We start from the raw sequence: 7090 nt of genomic DNA, 5'->3' as shown, positions 1-7090 counted from the left end.
TAATAACCTTTAATGAAAAAGCATATGAAAATGAAAATATGTATGCATATGCATGACTGGGACACTCTGCTGTAAACCAGAAACTGACACATTGTAACTGACTATACTTCAAATTTTCAAAAAGAGAATATATGCCTGCTTTTGAAAAATCACTCTATAGAAATAGCTCAAGAGTGATTATTCCATAAATAATGAATCCAAGGCTCCCACTGTCTCTCCTGTACCTTATTGAATCATTGCACACTTTAAGCTGCTCTGTGGTGTGTTTAACAAATCTTTAACCATATCCCGAAGTATTACTCATAATTTAGTCTGAAACACTCAGCGATTTCATAAAGTTTTGCATTCTGGCTCTGAAGTGAGCCTTTAGAACAGAACTGAAAAGTTAAATGTGTTTTATGTAACTAGAAGAGATGTGAATTCATACATTACTAAACGTTTTTGTACATCTTTCTGTTTAACCATCACTGCTTTCTTCCTGCATGGCCATTAATTTTTGTTGTCACCAATAGATACGAAGCCCCTTCCTGCTCACGTATAATGAAGCCAACAGACCCGATAGGATAAAAGAAAACAGGAGGTTTTACACAGATTTATTTGGTGCCCTGGAACGCAGGGGCAGAGCTCAGAATGTAAAGGAAATTGCACTGTCACCGCTTGCTGGCTTTGCAAACTCTCCCATACTGGTTGGAAAGATAAATTATTTCAGGGAAGAGGGGAAATGGCAGGAGCCACCATGAAATTACGTGTCTACTAAGCCGCCAGGGAGCTGCTCCTCTCCTCTCCTCGGCTTGTCCCTGTTTCCCTCTCTACCATTTTCTTCTTATTCTCTGCCTCAGCTCCCCAACCACGTTTGCCACCTTTCACCCGCCCCCTCGCCCAGTTTTCTTTCCCCAGCTGCTGACAGTCAGCAGGTCCAGCCCCTCTGGCTGGACGCACCTACTCCTTTTGTGTCTGCTCCACGCAGACACGCTGGCTAAAGGGGTCTGAGTGCCGAGCATCCATCTGCCCGAGCCCCCCCCCCTCATCGCTCCACAGCCACCTAGCGCACAGCTTGCTTCTCCAGCTCTGATCCACAGTCTTCATTTAGAAACCATCTCAGGTTTGTCTCTGAGAAGGAAAGTTTAAGGCAACAAGAAATATTCCAAAACCTTTTTACACAGAATTTGACACAGGTTATAGGAATACGCTTTCATCCCTTAACGTGATTCACACAGTATATCTGCAGTCCCTTCCACTGCGTCACAACAACTTACGTCTCTGCTGTCCGCATGGGTGAGGAGTCCGGGCCTTGCTCAGCTGGGTCCTCCGCTCAGCATCTCACAAGGTTACAGTCAAGGCGCCAGCCAGGGCCAGCGTCTCACCTGCGGCCTGGGTGCTCTTCCAAGCGCGCGTGGCGGTCGGCACAACGCGTCTCCCGCGTTTGCTGGAAGGAGGGCCTCAGCTTTCAAAGGCTCTTGCCGCCACCCCGCCCCGCCCACGGGAAATTCACGAGGCGCTTGGCTCCTCAATGGCCAGTAAGAAAGCGCGTCTCTTGGCTTCTCCCCATGCCTGATTGTTAGAGCCTGTTTAAATGGCTCACCTGAAAGGTCAGGCTCACCCAGAATAACCGCCTGGTTAATTAACGTAAGGTCAGCTGATTAGGGGTATTGGCTACACCTGCAGAATCCCTCACCTGTGCCTTATAACTTAACAGCATCACGGGAATGACACCCACCCCCCCACCCCCCTTTCCGTGTCTTATTGGTCAGAAGCAGTCTGTAGGTCCCGTCCACACTCAGGGGGGAGGAAGGGATTCTGTAAGAGTGTGGGTCATTGGAGGCAACAAACTATTCTCACATTTCTTTCATTTGCTCAATTCCAAAGATTTTCCCTAAGCCCCATTGCGGCTGCACGCTTTCCTAGTCCTGACCCTCATCACCAACCAGGAATCAGAACTGTACCAAACCAGCAACCGCAAACGCAAACATCCCACCTCTCACCTCGGACTCTCATCAGTCATGACCACGTCCTCACTCCGGAGACGCCCACCTTCCACTGCAGATAGGCAACGCCGCCGGGCTGCTCCTCGTCCTCCAGGTTATCAGCCGCCTCTTGGCTCACTCATTTCTCTAAGTAACAAGTCTAAACTACTTACTTTGTTACTTCAGTCACTTTCTCACTAACATCCTCAATTCCCTTGAAACCCAGTACTTCTACTCTACTTTGCCTTCAGCCCCCGAGGCTGCTTAGCATTGGCACCGCATGTCCCTTTTCAAGTCATTCCAAATTCATAGTGAGCGAGGCTCTTAATTACCTTGCAGTTTTAACATGTTTATTCTCTCTTCCACGTTCTCTCTGAGACCCTGTGTCTTTGGCATCCTATTCAAACCTCCTACTAAAATCCTTTATCCTTTCATCGACGTGAACAGCCCATATTTTACATAGAAAGTTGAAATCTCCAGGAGCAAACAGCCTGATCACTCTACCACCAACAAAATAGATCCTTCACTGGATTTATTACCTGCCATGTTCCCTAAAAGCATCAATATTCCTCTTTCTTTTCAATGTAGTCAACCTTCCTTCCTTCCTAATACTTACCTTCTTTATATGAATGTTTATTTACCAAATGAGAATACAGCACCCTCCCTCTTTTCTTACTACAACGTGCCCCCATCTTTTCCTAGCTCTGGGTCACACCCTCATCCTCATTCACTGAGCCTATGGAATTATGTCCTAACTCATCTCCTTGTATCTACCATTGCTAGAAGACTGCATAGAAACTAAAACGCATCAATATGTCGCTGCTTAAGGACCTTCAATAATCCCCCTTGACTTTAAAACAGAAACACATCTTTAGCATTGCATATGGCACCTTCCAAACACATTACTCCAGTTAATGCTATCTAATGTGCTATCGCCACCATTCCTGTCCTCTCACTATATAATCTACTATTCCTGAATGTCACTCTTCCACTTGGATTTTGTGGGAGATGGCAGGATTTATTCAAAATGTGCGTCACCCGTCCTTGGGAGAGGATAGCACCCTCCTACTCCCTAATGTTAGGCTTGATCATATGACTTTCTCGAGCCAGTAGAATGTGGGTGAAAGTGACAATTGTCACTTCAAGCCAGAATCTTCTGAAGTCACCGATTCATTTAAACATTCACCCTTTTCCCCTCTGCCGTTAGGCTGGCATGTCTCAGATAGGGGCTGCTCCTGCAGCTTGGGTCCCAAAATAAAGAGGATGTGGAATTTGGGAAAGTTCAAAGTGAGAGAAAATGCAGTCAATTTCCTTTCAAATCAGTTTCTCTCCCATTTTGCAGAGAAGAAAGTCGCCAGCAAGAAGAATACATTTCAGGACTTCAGAAGCATCCATCAGAAAAGTTGCCTAGACTTAACTATTTCTCTAGCTTTTTAAAAAAATCTAAGGCAGCATAAACAAAAAAATGTTGAATGACACAAAGCATTATCCAAAGCACAGGCGGTGTCTTAAGAGGGTAGGTTTAGACACTGTAATCTGATTACATTGTTTTGAAGTTTCATTATTTTTTCATCTGAGCGAATATGAAACCTAGACAGTTAATGCAATGAAGAGTGGCAGTGGATGACCCGACAGAGGCTGCTCCAAGTTGCTGATAAAAAAGGGACTGTGGTACCTTCCAGTCTCAGAGTCATTTGTAGGTGTCTTGTCTGTAATCAGGATTTGCTAGGGATGGTGCATGAACTGTTCTCTGGTCAATTGTTATTCAGCGCCATCACCTACCATCGTCTGCGATCTTAAATAGGCTGTCTCATCCATCAAACCTCCATTTCCTCTGCTCACAGTATCTGGAGATCAACAAAGCGTGTAAAGTCAGCACTTCACTGGGTCCTTGAGAAGATGCTGCTTCTGACAGCATGCGGGTTCTTCCTTTCCTCACCACTCCCCGTGACAGGTCCTAGCCCATTCTGCATTTGACTTTTGCAAGTACCTTCCCCCAGATACAGGGAGGCCCCCTGGGGTTGAAAGGTCAAAGGGGTTCTGAATAAAGCCATTCCCTTTTGTAATGCTTCGTGCCTGAGTGCCATGTGGAAGATTGAATACGAACTCTATTCCTCTGATGCATATGACAGTATAATATCCTCTAATTACACCGGTTATGTCTTTGTACAGCAGGAAAAATACTCTTTACGGAGGGACTACAAAATTACACACGTTACAACTGAATATTCAGGTATTAAAAGAGAATTTTCCTGCTTGTTAAGGAAAAGAAGGAACTGAAATTGTTTTTGTTTTTATTTGGCATTTCATGTACTGTGGGCCTGAAGGAGCTGGACTGGGTCATTTTACAGGTGTTTTAAAATACATGGCTCACGGATATTTGAGAGAAATATTCAGGATAATGATGCAAATGTTCCTTCAAGTAAACAATGAATAAATCCATCTTATTTCATTTTTTAGCGCTATAAAGGGGAAAGTTAAAGGATGATTGAATTGCATTTTTTAAAACCAACATCTATTTTGCTTTTTACCACTTTTATTCATCTGGAGTTGACCAGAGTTGTGCCCAATCCAGCTAGTTTTGAGTTAAGTGCATTTTGTAGGACTATGAAATTATCTGGCTTCATATCTGTCCAAATTTGACCATTTGCATCAACAAACGCAGTGAGGGTCGAATTCTCACCCATTCTTTTTCTTTCCCAACCAAGATGCCAAACATTTTGCATCTGATGATGTAAAAAGTCTATTAACTTGTATCTCTAAATAAATACACATGTAATGTAAATAACTTAGAGATAGCTGCTTTCTCACTAACTGTTACTGAGTTTACTCTCTGCACCCAGAAACAAGATGCTTGAGGAAGGGGGAGACAGAGTTCAGCTGACCTGTATCTTCTTGGTCCCGACAGAGCTTACCAGGAATAGTCTATACATAGAGTGCTCAACGCTAAATGTGTTTCTCTTGGTCTTGATACAAAGCATTAAGATAGAACTAAGTGACAGAAAGATATGTAAGATGTAACACATTTTACAAGTAATAATTAAAATCATGTTTTTTGAGTCCGTGATGGGTGCGAATGTTAATTAATCCTCTCAGAAAAATAGGAGACAATAAGTTTACCCAAACTTACTCCTTTTCCCTCATGTTTCTTGGCCATAAGTAAAAAGTGGTAAAATAGCAAATTAGGAGCTTTCACACTCAAATTCAACAATTAACTCTGTTATACAGTCAATCTGAAATCATTGGAAAATTACTTGGTTTTCCTTATTCACCCCAGCCAGGCTCTACCTATGATATCTAAAATCAAAATCTACGTCATTGAGTAAAAACCTTCAATGTTTTCCTTTTGCATCAAAACTAAAATTACAAGATTGCTTGCATGGTGTACAAGACCTTTCTAATGTGTGTTCCTACCTGAATCCACTGTTGGATTGTTGACTTTACTGCTTCATAATTTTTAAAAAAGTTGTCTTTTTTTTTCGTGGTGGAGAGGTAATTAGGTTTTTTACTTACTTCTTTTAATGGAGGTACTGGAGATTGAACCCAGGACCTAGTGCATGCTAAGCATGCACTCTACCACTTAAGCTATACCCTCCCCTTGACTTTACTGCTTTATAAAATAAGTGCAAAGACTGGGGTTCAGACCTGGAGTGTTCGTGTCTCCCCTTATGAGCAGGCCCAGACAAAACAGTAATATCAACTCAGCACATCCTTGGTGCATCCTTTCCTTCCACAGTCCCTCTTGAGATAGTTTCCCTGCCACCAAGATGCACCCTTTCCGGGATGAAGGTCCTACTTCCAGCTGTCCATTTGATACAATGGCAAGAGAGTGAAAGAATCAGAGACTTTTAGAGTCAGACGAAAACTTAGAGACTAACATGAACTAAAATGAGGCCCCTCATTTTCAGATGAGATTATTGACGTCTAGAGAGCTCATGCCAGCTGGCAGGAGAATCAAGAGTCGAAACTATGTCTCTGGACTCCGGGCCCAATATGGCGTCTGTTAAATGATGCAGTCACGTGCGACCCAGTGTGACAGCAGGACTGAGTGCTCCTACCAATTTTGCTAAGTCAAAAAGATTTTGTATTTAGCTTTGTTCTATTTTATTTTGTTTTATTTGATTTTATTATTTTGTGGAAAAATTTTTTTTCCTTGTAATGAGAACTCTTCTGGCTTACTCTCTTAACAACATTCGTGTATAACATACAGCAGTGTTAATTCTGTTTACCATGTACATCACACCCCTAGTACTTAATTGACCTCATAACTCAAAGTTTCTGCTTTTTGACTGCCTTCCTCCACCCCTTGCCTCTGGTAACCACAAATTTGATCTCTCTTTCCATAAGGCTGTTGTCTGTTTTGGGAGTGTAACTGACCTGCAACACTCTGTTAGTTCCTCTTACACAGCATAGTGATTTGATATTTCTACACATTTCAAAATGATCCCCACAGTAAGTCTAGTTACCACTTGTCACCATACAAAGATATTACATAATTATGGACTATATTCCCATACAGTATATTACATACTTGTGACTCACTTATTTTGTAACTGGAAATTTGTGATTCTTACTCTCCCTCACCTAATTCTCTCCTCCTTTCACATCCTTTCCTCTGGCAACCACCTCTTTGTTCCCTGTTTTTATGACTCTGTTTCTGCCTAGTTATGTTCATTCATTTGTTGTGTTTTTTAGATTCCACATCTATGTGAACTCATACAGTCCTTGTCTTTCCCTGTCTGACTTACTTCACTAGCATAATACCCTCTGAATCCAACCATATTGTCACAAATGACAAGATTTCATTTTTAAAATTCTGAGTAGTATTTTACATATATATATATCACAAATTCTTTTTTTCATTCATCTCCTGATGGGATGTCTTGGCTATTGTAAATAATGCTGCAATGAACATAGTGCCTATATGTTTTCTAATTAGTGTTTTTTTGTTTTCTTCAGGTAAATTCTCAGGAGTGGAATTGCTGGATCATATGCTGGTTCTATTTTTAATTTTGTTCAGGAACTCTCATACTGTTTTCCATAGTGGCTGCACCAATTTACATTGCAACCAACAGTGCACGACGGTTCCCTTTTTGCCACATCCTCTCCAACATTTGTTATCTGTG

This window comes from Vicugna pacos, chromosome 26 (assembly GCF_048564905.1).
Source record: "Vicugna pacos chromosome 26, VicPac4, whole genome shotgun sequence".
Classification (NCBI taxonomy): Eukaryota; Metazoa; Chordata; class Mammalia; order Artiodactyla; family Camelidae; genus Vicugna; species Vicugna pacos.
Note: the sequence above shows the minus strand (reverse complement) of the source record.